Source organism: Salvelinus alpinus, chromosome 16 (genome assembly GCF_045679555.1).
Source record: "Salvelinus alpinus chromosome 16, SLU_Salpinus.1, whole genome shotgun sequence".
NCBI classification, from domain to species: Eukaryota; Metazoa; Chordata; class Actinopteri; order Salmoniformes; family Salmonidae; genus Salvelinus; species Salvelinus alpinus.
The window spans coordinates 13314865-13330322 of NC_092101.1; positions in this window are offsets into that span (position 1 = coordinate 13314865).

Below are 15458 nucleotides of genomic sequence, written 5' to 3' on the forward strand. Positions count from 1 at the left end.
ATAACTGTATATGTGTGGGCTTGGTCTCATGAGTAGAAGGTGTTGACGTAGGCAGTTACATCACTAGGGGTTGATTGCAAGTATATTAAAGCAACTTTGACCTGTTTAATTTTGCAGAACTTACTCTGTAACATACGTGCTGTGTTTCCATTGTCAACTTCTGTCTGCAATTGCATTTATAAAGGTTTGATTGATTTACTTAAAGAAGATATTGTCTGACTGCTGATTTTACCAATAAGCCAATGATTGAAAAGGACCAAGGATCCTACCCCGACAATCCTCTCGCAAGGCTGCCGGCCCAGAAGGCATCCCTAGCCACGTCCTCAGAGCACGTGCAGACCAGCTGGCTGGTGTGTTTACAGACATATTCAAACTCTCCCTATCCCAGTCTGCTGTCCCCAAATGCTTCAAGATGGCCACCATTGTTCCCGTTCCCAAGAACGCCAAGGTAACTGAACTAAATTACTATCGCCCCATAGCACTCACTTCTGTCATCATGAAGTGCTTTGAGAGACTAGTCAAGGATCATATCACCTCCACCTCCACCCTACCTGTCACCTACTCCAATTTGCATACCGCCCCAATAGGTCCACAGACGATGCAATCGCCATCACACTGCACTATCCCATCTGGACAAGAGGAATACCTATGTAAGAATGCTGTTCATTGACTACAGCTCAGCATTCAACACCATAGTACCATCCAAACTCATCATTAAGCTTGAGTCCCTGGGTCTTGATCCCGTCCTGTGCAACTGGGTCCTGGACTTCCTGACGGGCCCCCCCCCAGGTGGTGAAGGTAGCAAACAACATCTCCACTCCGCGGATCCTCAACACTGGGCCCCCTCCTGTGCTCCCTGTTCACCCATGACTGTGAGGCCATGCACAACTCCAACTCAATCATCAAGTTTGCAGACGACACCAGAGTGGTAGGCTTGATTGCCAACAACGATGAGACAGCCTACAGGGAGGTGGTGAGGGCCCTTGGAGTGTGGTGTCAGGAAAATAACCTCTCACTCAATGTCAGCAAAACAAAAGAGATGATCGTGGACTACAGGAAACAGCAAAGGGAGCACCCCCTATCCATATCGACAGGACAGCAGCGGAGAAGGTGGAAAGTTTTAAGTTCCTCGGTGTACATATCACCGACAAACTGAAAAGGTCCACGCACACAGACAGCGTGGTGAAGAAGGCACAACAGCGTCTCTTCAACCTCAGGAGGCTGAAAAAATGTGGCTTGTCACCGAAAACACTCATTAACTTTTACAGGTGCACAATCAAGAGCATCCTGTCGAGCTGTATCACCGCCTGGTACGGTAACTGCACCGCCCACAACCGCAAGGGCTCTCCAGAGGGTGGTGCGGTCTGCACAACGCATCACTGGGGGCAAACTACCTGCGCTCCAGGACACCTAAAACACCTGATGTCACAGGAAGGCAAAAAAGATCAAGGACAATAACCACCCGAGCCACTGCCTGTTCACCCCGCTTCCATCCAGAAGGTAAGGTCAGCACAGGTGCATCAAAGCTTGGACAGAAAGATTGAAAAATAGCTATCTCAAGGCCATCAGATTGTTAAACAGCCATCACTAGCACAGAGAGGCGGCTGACTACCTACAGACTTGATATCATTGGCCACTTTAATAAATGGAACACTAGTCACTTCAATAATGCCACAGAATGTTTTCATATCTCGCATTACTTATCTCATATGTATATACTGTATCCTACACTATCTATTCTATACTATCTATTGCATTTTAGCCGCTCTGCCACTGTTCATCCATATATTTTAGATTTATATATTCTTATCCCATTCCTTTACTAGATTCTGTGTATTAGGTTTTGTTGTGGAATTGTTAGATATTACCTGTTAGATACTGCTGCACTGTCGGATCTAGAAGCATAAGCATTTTGCTACACTCGCAATAACATCTGCTAACCATGTGTATGGGACCAATAAAATTGTATTTTACTCGATCAATCATACAATCGGTTGACAATAAAGCATTTATACTCATTTATAAGCACTCATGGAAATGATCAAGTTAAATATTTTCTTTAGCTTGACTACTACCCCTTTTCACAAAGTAAATATTTGAATTTGTGTTCTATTACTGCTGCCTGGCTGAAAATTACTGCAGCACCTCCTGTTCAAATACAATAATAGTCCAGGCTTTGCGGGATCCTTGGGATGTCAGGACACGCATATTGCAATATCAAAATGAACTCTGAAACTACTATATTAATTTGGGGACAGGTCAAAACACATTAAACATTCATGGCCATTTAGCTAGCTAGCTTGCTGTTGCTAGCTAGCTGCTGCCAGCTAATTTGTCCTGGGATATAAACATTGGGTCATTATTTTACCTGAAATGCACAAGGTCCTTTTTTTCTGGATCTTTGTAGAATTTTGACCCTTTTTGGGTCACACAAAATCGTGTGTTCTCTACTCTGACAATTAATCCACAGATAAAAGAGGACACCGAGTTAGTTTCTAGTAATCTCTCCTTCTTCAGTCTTCTTCTTCGTCTTCTTCTTTTTCTGTGGACTTCATATGGCGGTTGGCAACCAACTTTAAAACCTGTTTGGGATGGTGGCAGCATTTTCACTTTTGCATGAAATGCGTGCCCAGAGTAAACCGTCTGCTACTCTGTCCCAGATGCTAATATACAGTGGGGAGAACAAGTATTTGATACACTGCCGATTTTGCAGGTTTTCCTACTTACAAAGCATGTAGAGGTCTGTAATATTTTATCATAGGTACACTTCAACTGTGAGAGACGGAATCTAAAACAAAAATCCAGAAAATCACATTGTATGATTTTTAAGTAATTAATTTGCATTTTATTGCATGACATAAGTATTTGATACATCAGAAAAGCAGAACTTAATATTTGGTACAGAAACCTTTGTTTGCAATTACAGAGATCATACGTTTCCTGTAGTTCTTGACCAGGTTTGCACACACTGCAGCAGTGATTTTGGCCCACTCCTCCATACAGACCTTCTCCAGATCCTTCAGGTTTCGGGGCTGTCGCTGGGCAATACGGACTTTCAGCTCCCTCCGAAGATTTTCTATTGGGTTCAGGTCTGGAGACTGGCTAGGCCACTCCAGGACCTTGAGATGCTTCTTACGGAGCCACTCCTTAGTTGCCCTGGCTGTGTGTTTCGGGTCGTTGTTATGCTGGAAGACCCAGCCACGACCCATCTTCAATGCTCTTACTGAGGGAAGGAGGTTGTTGGCCAAGATCTCGCGATACATGGCCCCATCCATCCTCCCCTCAATACGGTGCAGTCGTCCTGTCCCCTTTGCAGAAAAGCATCCCCAAAGAATGATGTTTCCACCTCCATGCTTCACGGTTGGGATGGTGTTCTTGGGGTTGTACTCATCCTTCTTCTTCCTCCAAACACGGCGAGTGGAGTTTAGATCAAAAGGCTCTATTTTTGTCTCATCAGACCACATGACCTTCTCCCATTCCTCTTCTGGATCATCCAGATGGTCATTGGCAAACTTCAGACGGGCCTGGACATGCGCTGGCTTGAGCAGGGGGACCTTGCGTGCGCTGCAGGATTTTAATCCATGACGGCGTAGTGTGTTACTAATGGTTTTCATTGACACTGTGGTCCCAGCTCTCTTCAGGTCATTTACCAAGTCCTGCCGTGTAGTTTTGGGCTGATCCCTCACCTTCCTCATGATCATTGATGCCCCACGAGGTGAGATCTTGCATGGAGCCCCAGACCGAGGGTGATTGACCGTCATCTTGAACTTCTTCCATTTTCTAATAATTGCGCCAACAGTTGTTGCCTTCTCACCAAGCTGCTTGCCTATTGTCCTGTAGCCCATCCCAGCCTTGTGCAGGTCTACAATTTTATCCCTGATGTCCTTACACAGCTCTCTGGTCTTGGCCATTGTGGAGAGGTTGGAGTCTGTTTGATTGAGTGTGTGGACAGGTGTCTTTTATACAGGTAACGAGTTCAAACAGGTGCAGTTAATACAGGTAATGATGGAGAACAGGAGGGCTTCTTAAAGAAAAACTAACAGGTCTGTGAGAGCCGGAATTCTTACTGGTTGGTAGGTGATCAAATACTTATGTCATGCAATAAAATGCAAATGAATTACTTAAAAATCATACAATGTGATTTTCTGGATTTTTGTTTTAGATTCCGTCTCTCACAGCTGAAGTGTACCTATGATAAAAATTACAGACCTCTACATGCTTTGTAAGTAGGAAAACCTGCAAAATCGGCAGTGTATCAAATACTTGTTCTCCCCACTGTATGCATATTATTAGTAGTATTGGATAAAAAACACTCTGATGTTTCTAAAACTGTTTGAATGATGTCTGTGAGTATAACAGAACTCATATGGCAGGCGAAAACCTGAGAAAAATCCAACCAGGAAGTGGGAAATCTGAGGTTTGTAGTTTTTCAAAGCTTGGCCTACCGAATACAAAGTGTCTATGGGGTTAAGTTGCACTTCCTAAGGCTTCCACTAGATGTCAACCATCTTTAGAAACTTGTTTCAGGCTTCTGCTATAAAGGAGGGGGGAATGGGAGCTGAATGAGTCAGTGGTCTGGCAGAGTGTCTCAGGCTCGTGAGGCGCTCTCCCGACAGAGTTAGCTCTCGTTCCAGTGCTTTGCTACAGACGATGGAATTCTCCGGTTGGAACATTATTGATGATTTATGTTAAAAACATCCTAAAGATTGATTCCATACATCGTTTGATATGTTTCTACGACCTGTAACGGAACTTTTCGAGTTTTTGTCTGGACCTAGTGCTCATGAAGATGGATTACTGGGCTGAACACGCTAACAACTAGTGGCTATTTGGACATAAATGATGGACTTTATGGAACTTTATGGAACAAATCAGTCATTTACTGTCGAACTGGGATTACTGGGAGTGCATTCTGATGAAGATCATCAAAGGTAAGTGAATATTTATCATGTTATTTCTAACTTCTATTGACAACATGGCGGAAATTTCTTTGGCTGGATTTGGCTGGATTGGGCTCTGAGCGCCGTAGTCAGATTATGCTTTTTCCGTAAAGTTTTTTTGAAATCTGACACAGCGGTTGCATTAAGGAGAAGTCTATCTTTAATTCTGTGAATAACACTTGTATCTTTTATCGATGTTTATTATGAGTATTTCTGGGATTTCTGTGGCTATCTGCAAGATCACCGGATGTCAAAACATTACTGCACGTAACGCGCTAATGTAAACTGAGATTTTTTTATATAAATATGCACATTATCGAACAAAACATACATGTATTGTGTAACATGATGTCCTATGAGTGTCATCTGATGAAGATCATCAAAGGTTAGTGATTCATTTTATCTATATTTCTGCTTTTTGTGACTCCTATCTTTGGCTGGAAAATGGATGTGTGTTTTTTTGACTTGGCTCTGAACTAACATAATCATATGTTGTGCTTTCGCTGTAAAGCCTTTTTGAAATTGGACACGATGGGTAGATTAACAAGATGTTTATCTTTCATTTGCTGTATTGGACTTGTTAATGTGTGAAAGTTACATATTTCCCCAAAAATATTTTTGAATTTCCCGCGCTGTCTTTTCAGCGGAATGTTGTCGTGGAACACCTGCGCTAGAAAGGTTAAGTTGCATTACCACCACCAACTTGACTGAAGTGTGGAACTCAGTTCACCTTTCAATCCCTCACGTGGGTACATGCTGCTAAAAACCAATGGGAGAGGCGAGACTTGCAATGCGTCACGCAACAAAAATAGAATAGACTTTGAATGGCCCCACAAACTGCGGACCCAGCTTCCGGCAGGGCAGGCGGAGGGGCAGGTTTCGGGTCGAGAGCCAGACCCGGTCCCCCGGTGCGAACACCGGGGCCTCACTGCGGTGGCGGTCTGCGCTAGCTTTTTGACGCCTCACTGCCCGCTGAAGGTGCACATGAGCGGCGTCCCAGGTCTCCTCAGCGCGCCTAAACCAGTCGTCCACCGCAGGAGCCTCGATCTGGGTCTGATGCCACGGCGCCAGAACTGGCTGGTACCCCAGTACGCACTGGAAAGGGGAGAGGTTAGTGGAGGAGTGGCGGAGCGAGTTCTGGGCCATATCTGCCCAGGGTATAAATGCCGCCCACTCCCCCGGCCGGTCCTGGCAATAAGACCGCAGAAACCTACCCACATCCTGGTTCACTCTCTCCACCTGCCTGTTACTCTCGGGGTGAAAACCTGAGGTAAGGCTGACCGAGACACCGAGACGTTCCATGAACGCCCTCCAGACCCTTGACGTGAACTGGGGACCTCGATCAGATACAATGTCCTCAGGCACCCCGTAGTGCCGGAAGACGTGTGTGAACAGGGCCACTACAGTCTGTAGGGCCGTAGGGAGACCGGGCAAAGGGAGGAGACGGCAGGACTTAGAAAACCGATCCACAACAACCAGGATCGTGGTGTTACCCTGTGAGGGAGGCAGATCCATCAGGAAATCCACCGACAGGTGCGACCACGGCCGTTGTGGAATGGGCAAGGGTTGTAACTTCCCTCTGGGCAGGTACCTAGGGACCTTGCACTGGGCGCACACCGAGCAGGAGGAAACTTCCCACTAAGTACTTCCCACTAAGACAGCGCACTGTCCGACCGATGCCCGGATGACCAGAGGAGGGTGACATCTGGGCCTAATAGATCAAACGGTCGCGGACAGCAAACTAAACGTACAGACTCCCAGCCGGACAATGGGGGGGGAGTGGGCTCTGTACGTAACGCCCGCTCGATGTCCGCGTCCAGCTCCCACACCACCGGTGCCACCAGGCAAGAGGCCGGAAGTATGGGAGTGGGATCCATGGGCCGCTCCTCTGTGTCATACATCCGGGACAGTGCGTCTGCCTTAGTGTTCTGGGAACCTGGTCTATAGGACAGGGTGAAGACAAAACGGGTAAAGAACATGGCCCACCTTGCCTGGCGAGGGTTCAGTCTCTTCGCCGCCCGGATGTGCTCCAGATTGCGGTGGTCAGTCCATATGAGAAAAGGGTGTTTAGCCCCTTCAAGCCAATGTCTCCACGCCTTCAAGGCCTTGACAACAGCCAACAGCTCCCGGTCTCCCACGTCATAGTTTCGCTCCGCCGTGCTGAGCTTCTTCGAAAAGAAGGCACAGGGGCGGAGCTTTGGTGGCATACCCGAGCGCTGAGAGAGCACGGCTCCTATCCCAGCCTCGGACGCGTCCACCTCCACTATGAATGCCAAAGAGGGATCCGGATGAGCCAGCACTGGAGCCGAGGTAAACAGAGCCTTCAGGTGACCAAAATCCCTGCTGAAATGCGGTCACTCTCCATCTCCATCTCCTGAAGTGGAAATGCGGTACCCTAGGAAGGAGACGGACTGTTGGAAAAACAGGCATTTCTCAGCCTTGACGTACAGGTCATGCTCCAACAGTCGACCAAGCACCTTGCGCACCAGGGACACATGCTCGGCGCGTGTAGCGGAGTATATCAGAATGTCGTCGATATACACCACTACACCCTGCCCGTGCAGGTCCCGGAAAATCTTGTCTACAAAGGCCTGGAAGACTGATGGAGCATTCATCAACCCGTACGGCATGACGAGGTACTCATAGTGCCCTGAGGTGGTACTAAATGCCGTCTTCCACTCGTCCTCCTCCCGGATACGCACCAGGTTGTAAGCGCTCCTGAGATCCAATTTTGTGAAGAAGCGCACCCCGTGCATTGACTCGATCGCACTGGCGGCAGCGTGTAACTGTACCTCACAGTGATTTGGTTAATGCCTCGATAGTCAATACACGGGCGCAGACCTCCATCCTTTTTCTTCACAAAAAATAAACTCGAGGAGGCAGGTTGAAGTGGAGGGCCGAATGTACCCCTGCCCCAGAGATTTGGAGACATATGTTTCCATAGCCTCCGTCTCCTCTTGCGACAGGGGATACATGTGACTCCTGGGAAGTGCTGCGTCTACCAGGAGATCTATCGCACAATCCCCCGTCGATGGGGTGGTAATTGAGTCGCCTTATTTTTACGGAAGGCGAGAGCCAAATCGGCATATTCAGAGGGGATGCGCACGGTGGAGACCTGGTCTGGACTTTCCACCGTAGTAGCACCGACGGAAACCCCTAAACACCTCCCCGAGCACTCTCCTGACCACCCTGTGAGAGCCCTCCGTTGCCACGAAATAGTGGGGTCATGACAGGCCAGCCAGGGTAGGCCCAGCACCATGGGAAACGCAGGAGAATCAATCAGAAAGAGACTGATTCTCTCCTTGTGACCCCCCTGCGTAACCATGCCCAGTGGAGCGGTGGGCTCCCTAATTAACCCCGACCCTAATGGTCGACTATCTAGGACGTGCACAGGGAAAGGCATATCCACAGGAGCAATGAGAATCCCTAAACTATGGGCAAATGACCTGTCAATAAAATTCCCAGCTGCGCCTGAATCTACGAGCGCCTTATGCTGGGAATGCGGGGAAAACTCAGGAAAATGTATAAACAAAAACATGTGAGCAACGGGGGGCTCTGGGTGAGCCTGGTGCCGACTCACCTGGGGTGACACGAGAGTGCCCTGCCTGCTGCCTCGACTCCCAGAGGAACCTCCCCAGCACCGACTAGCAGTGTGCCCTCTGCGGCCACAGATGGTGCAGGGAACGGCTCCTCCTCCGGTCGCCCTAAGAGCAGCACCTCCCAGCTCCATGGATGTTGGAGCGGTGGAGCTGGGGGACGGAACTGACAGGCCCCGATCCGGACGTCCGCGGGTAGCCAGCAGGTTATCCAGCCAGATGGACAGGTCCACCAGCTGGTCAAACATAAGAGTGGTGTCCCTGCAGGCCAACTCCCGACGGACGTCCTCGCACAGACTGCACCGGTAGTGATCGATCGGGGCCCTGACGTTCCATGCCGCGCTGGCGGCCAGGGTCTGGAAGTCCAAGGCGAACTCCTGTGCGCTTTTCGTCCCCTGCCTCAGGTGGAACAGACGTTCACCCGCCGCTCTACCCTCAGGCGGGTGGTCGAAAACTGCGTGAACTCTGCGTAATGGTCCAACACCACTTCTCCTTCCCCCCATACGGCGTTGGCCCACTCCAGGGCTTTCCCTGAGAGACAGGAGACGAGGTCGGACACGCTCTCACGTCCTGAAGGAGCCGGGTGGACGGTCGCCAGGTAGAGTTCCAGCTGGAGTAGGAACCCCTGGCAACCAGTCGCCGTCCCATCATACTCCCTCGGGAGCGCGAGCTGAATCCCACTGGGACCTGGTGAAGGAGGGGTGAACCGTGGTGCCTGTTGTAGTGGTGCTGGTGGAGGCGCTGGAAGTACTTCTCCTCTCTCCCATCGGTCCATCGTCTGCAGCACGCGATCCATGGCGGTGCCGAGACGTTGCAACATGGTCGCATGCTGCTGGACGCGCTCCTCGACCGCAAAGGGGGGGGCTGTCTGCTCCTCCTGTGTTTCTGTCAAGGCTGTGGGTAACTGGTGAAAAGGAGTCAGGCGCAGGAGAGCTGAGATGTGTGGACAAGGTATTTAATAAAGTAAACACCAGAACAAACACAATGGTGCAGGAAAAATACCGGAACCACGAATAAACGGGCGTAACAACAAAACCCGGCAACAATAATACCAGCCGTCAGAATCATAGCCTGACAATAAAACAAACACGCACACAAACATGGGGGAAACCAGAGGGTTAAATAATGAACATGCAATGAGGGGATTTGAAACGAGGTGTGTAGAAAACAAACACAAAACAAATGGAAAATGAAAAGTGGATCGGTGATAGCTAGAAGGCCGGTGACGTCGACCGCCGAATGCCGCCCGAACAAGGAGGGACCGACTTCGGCGGAAGTCGTGACACATCATGAATCAAGTCGACAATCTATTGGCAAATCCTTGTCATATGAAGAGAAATTACAGATAAAACGTATCAGTGTTCATCTGCCATTGGACATAAACATTACACAACAAGTTGGAAATCGCAAATTCAACAATGACTGGTTTGGAAAGAATCAGTGGCTAACTGCAAGTGTTGCAAAGCAATCACTAGCCTGCTATTCGGTGGAGAGAGTGTATGGTCCAAGTCTGGGTTTAAGGGTCTCTTTTCCAAGTTTAAAAGGATAAACATTCAAATGCAACACCATGGGCCAGAAAAGGTTGAATACATTGGCCATGCTTTCAATCCAGCATGACTTCTGCCTCATTCAAAACAAATGGAAACTCGTAAACTAGGAAATCTCAGACTTCAGGGAGTTCAAGACAACTGGGAATTCGGGAAAAAACTAGCTCCAACTGGGAAAATACGTTTTGAATGGTCATCCAACTCGGAATTCCAAGTCTGGACCTGGGGACTCTTTCTAGAGCTCCGACCTGAAGATCACTGACGTCATGATTCGACCTTGTCCCAGTTGTCTTGAAAGCACTATAAATCCCGTGAATGCTAGACTTTGATGACAAAGTTTAATGACAAAATTTGCAAATGAGAAGGACCCCCGCTCCACCTTCCTGTTCAAGTGAGCTCAGCACAACAAGGTGAGTCCAAAAAATGTATTGTATGCTGGAGATATGTATACTGTAGCTAATGAAATAATACTAAGTGTATGTTGTGTAGTAAGCTGTTAGTAGCCCATGTGCCTGACCCTAATAATTTGGTCCCTTTCCCACTCATAACTTAGCCTACTGTTCTGACTTAGTGGTGCACATGTAGCCTATAGCCTGTTTGAGAGAAATGTCATCATTGAATATTGTAAGAGCTTTCGTTGTCTGCGTATATGCCCCCTTTATTTGTCCTATGGTTCTGACTTTGTGTACAGGCAGAATACTGTAAGAATGCCCATGTTCTGAATTCTGTCCTGCACATTTCAAAAGTGAACGATGGTGCCGACAGACATGGCAGCTCTGCTTCTAGCTCCTAAGCAACTTTGCACTATTTAGTTTTTTTGTGTGTAATTTCTTACAAGCATTTCACTACACCTGCAATAACATCTGCTAAATATGTGTATGTGACCAATACATTTGTCTTAATGTCTTAATAGAAATTAAGGATTGCCTCTTATCCGCTCATCGTTCCCTTATGCCATAGTTTGTACATCTCAATTGCCAGAAGCAACCACTTTGTTTAAACAAGTCAGCCATATCAGCTATGTTTCTTTTAAAGGCAGTAAATGAGGCCGAAAGAACAGTTTCGCTGCCAGACAAGGCTCCGCTGACAGCCAGGTGTAGCGGTGGTAAGGATTCACTCAATGGTGCTGAAAAGTAAGCTCTGCTGTTGGGACAGCTTCGTAGGCCCTAACAGTTTGCGGGCACCGTTTGTCACCATTATAGTGCAATTCATGTATTGTTTAGTGTTGTGTTGTGTCGTGTAGTGGCTCTGCTGGCATGCATCAACAACAACAAAAAGTTAAATTTTCCCAACCAAGATTTACATGCTAAAATCGCCACTGGAAATTATTGAATAACATGCATGTGTAAATGTATTTCGTTGGGATTTAGGGTAGGGACGTCCCAATGATCTTGGATTGCACTAACGGTAAAAGATTTGCTCTGTTGCACAAATTGTTTAAGAAACCTGTATGAGGCCCTACATAGTACTGTATTTCACTCAACGTCGTGACTCGTGTAAACCTTCATCCTGAAAAAGATTACATCTGTCACGTGCATTTACAGATCGTTACTTTGACGCTTTCAACACGGGCGGGATCAATTTGATTAACATTTGAAGTGAACAAAGCTGCGTGCTCCTGAATTTCAGACCGCTACTACTGTGTTTAGAGGTACATAATGCAAGATTCCTTGCAGTCGCTTGTGAATGTCCTTGAGTCGTACAGAGAAAGAGATAAGTGTTCACTCCCAATTTGTTCACCCCAACAACCTCCTCCCACGTCAGCACAATGGACAACGAGAGCAGGTAAACAGAGAGAGATAATTGAAGATGTGAATGTCCTCTATCCAGACTTGTGGCCTGAAGAGCCACAGTTTGGAGACAATGCAGTGAGACACCTGTGCGAGGTGTTCAGAGTAGATGGGATGGAGTGTGTTCGGGGATTCCGATAGTTCACGGATTCCAAAGCTACAAAAACACAGGTCTCCTTGTCACCTCTGATGAAGGCGGTAGAAACCATTTCCATATCCACCAGTAAATGCGAGCATAAATTCAGCAGCATGAATGACATCCTGACTAGCAAGCGAAATGCGCTCGCAGTCAGCCACCTTTCCAATCTGCTTTTCCTCAAACGCAGCAGTCCACCGCTGCTGCTGTTCCACCCCTTGTCATATGTGAAGGCATGGCTAAGTAAAGGAAGGAGACACGCCAACACAACTGACTGCCCTGCCACTGCCAAAAAAGACACATACAGTTGAAGTCAGAAGTTTACATACACCTTAGCCAAATACATTTAAACTCAGTTTTTCACAATTCCTGACATTTAATCATAGTAAAAAATCCCTGTTTTAGGTCAGTTGGGATCCCCACTTTATTTTAAGAATGTGAAATGTCAGAATAATAATAGAGAGGATGATTTATTTCAGCTTTTATTTCTTTCATCACATTCCCAGTGGGTCAGAAGTTTATATACACTCAATTAGTATTTGGTAGCATTGCCTTTAAAATGCTTAACTTGGGTCAAACATTTCAGGTAGCCTTCCACAAGCTTCCCACAATAAGTTGAGTGAATTTTGGCCCATTCCTCCTGACAGAGCTGGTGTAACTGAGTCAGGTTTGTAGGCCTCCTTGCTCACACACACTTTTTCAGTTCTGCCCACAAATTGTCTATAGGATTGAGGTCAGGGCTTTGTGATGGCCACTCCAATACCTTGACTTTGTTGTCCTTAAGCCATTTTGCCACAACTTTGGAAGTATGCTTGGAGTCATTGTCCATTTGGAAGACCCATTTGCGACCAAGCTTTATCTTCCTGACTGATGTCTTGAGATGTTGCTTCAATATATCCACATAATTTCCCTTTCTCATGATGCCATCTATTTTGTGAATGGCACTAGTCCCTCCTGCAGTAAAGCACCCCCACAACATGATGCTGCCACCCCCGTGCTTCACTTTTGGGATGGTGTTCTTTGGCTTGCAAGCCTCCCCCTTTTTCCTCCAAACATAATGATGGTCATTATGGCCAAACAGTTCTATTTTTGTTTCATCAGACCAGAGGACATTTCTCCAAAAAGTACGATCTTTGTCCCCATGTGCAGTTGCAAACCGTAGTCTGGCTTTTTTATGGCAGTTTTGGAGCAATGGCTTCTTCCTTGCTGAGCTGCCTTTCAGGTTATGTTGATATAGGACTCGTTTTACTGTGGATATAGATACTTTTGTACCTGTTTCCTCCAGCATCTTCACAAGGTCCTTTGCTGTTGTTCTGGGATTGATTTGCACTTTTCGCCAAAGTACGTTCATCTCTAGGAGACAGAACGCGTCTCCTTCCTGAGCGGTATGGCGGCTGAGTGGTCCCATCATGTTTATACTTGCGTACTATTGTTTGTACAGATGAACGTGGTACCTTCAAGCGTTTGGAAATTGCTCCCAGGGATGAACCAGACTTGTGGAGGTCTACAATTTTTTTCTGAGGTCTTGGCTGATTTATTTTGATTTTCCCATGATGTCAAGCAAAGAGGCACTGAGTTTGGAGGTAGGCCTTGAAAACATTCCACAGGTATACCTCCAATTGACTCAAATGATGTCAATTAGCCTATCAGAATCTTCTAAAGCCATGGCATCATTTTTTTTAATTTTCCAAGCTGTTTAAAGGCACAGTCAACTTAGTGTATGTAAACTTCTGACCCATTGGAATTGTGATACAGTGAGTTATAAGTGAAATAATCTGTCTGTAAACAATTGTTTGAAAAATTACTTGTGTCATGCACAAAGTAGATGTCCTAACCAACTTGTCAAAACTATAGTTTGTTTCCAAGAAATTTGTGGAGTAGTTGAAAAACAAGTTTTAATGACTCCAACCTAAGTGTATGTAAACTTCCGACTTCAACTGAACATAGCACAAGACAATGTGGAGCTTTTTTTGATATGGTGAGTAAGGCAAAATACTGTGATAATAGTTTGTTTTTTATCTAAAAGATTTGAAAATGATCTGCTAATAGGCCTACGTTTTAATCAATCGTTTGTTCGTCGTCAGGGTTGGGGAAAAGCAGGAGGACAACCTACTTTACTCACCAGTCCTCGCAGACGTTTCAGCACCATGGCCACCTCCTCGAAAGACGCAAGTTAAAGAGCTTGGTACATCAGCACCTGGATAGCGACTTGTTTAACGTTATCAATGTTATGTCAGTACTGGCACGCAGGATTCTTCCGTTAACTAGGCATAATCTGTTAATAAAGGTTGTAGACACTAGTGTACAGTGGTTCTGATATGCTCATGTTTGTAGTCCTACGAAAATGGATGGTAAACATTTTGTCACGTCTGCCACTAGTACATCACGAATGCATTGTCATTCACATTGCAAGGCATAACATGCCCATATCATGCCAGCGTCAACATTGGAAAAACACTAGTTTACTGTACATTATAGAGAACTTTAATTGAACATAATTCAATTTTAACACGGTCAAAATGGATGGTAAACATTTTCTCACATCTGCCAGTATCAGATCACTAATCCATAGTCATTAACATTGCAAAGCATGACACGCCACTATTAGGCCAGCTAAAAGATATGAAAAATACTAGTTTACTGTATATAACAACTTTGAGCCAACATAATCAAATTTTAACACTGTAAAAATGGATAGAAAACATTTTCTAGTTTACAAAGATGAGTAAGATAATATTGAATAAAATATAGCACGGTGTTAACAACCCTCCTAAGGAGTGATGAAAAAGAGCCAGTGGGACCTGAAGCACATCCGTCTTCCAAGGCATCTTACAAGGCTGGATGATACAATAGTATGTGGACACCCCTTCAAATTAGTGGATTTTGCTATTTCAGCCACACCAGTTGCTGACAGGTGTATAAAATCCAGCACACAGCCACACAATCTCCATAGACAAACATTGTCAGTAGAATTACCTTACTGAAGAGCTCAGTGACTTTCAACGTGGCACCGTCATAGGATGCCACCTTTACAACAAGTCAGTTCGTCAAATTGATGTCCTGCTAGAGCTGTCCAGGTCAACTGTAAGTGCTGTTATTGTGAAGTGGAAACGTCTAGGAGCAACAACAACTCAGCTGCAAAGTGGTAGACCTCACAAGCGCACAGAACGGGACCGCCAAGTAATGAAGCGCATAACATGTAAAAATCGTCTGTCCTCGGTTGCAACACTCATTACCAAACTCCAAACTGATTTTGGAAGCAATATCAGCACAAGAACTGTTAGTTCGGAGCTTCATGAAATGGGTTTCCATGGCCGAGCAGCCGCACACAAGCCTAAGATCACCATGCACAATGCTGAGTGTCGGCTGGAGTACTGTAAAGCTCGCCCCAATGGACTTTGGAGCAGTGGAAACGCGCTTCACCATTTGGCAGTCCGACGGATGGATCT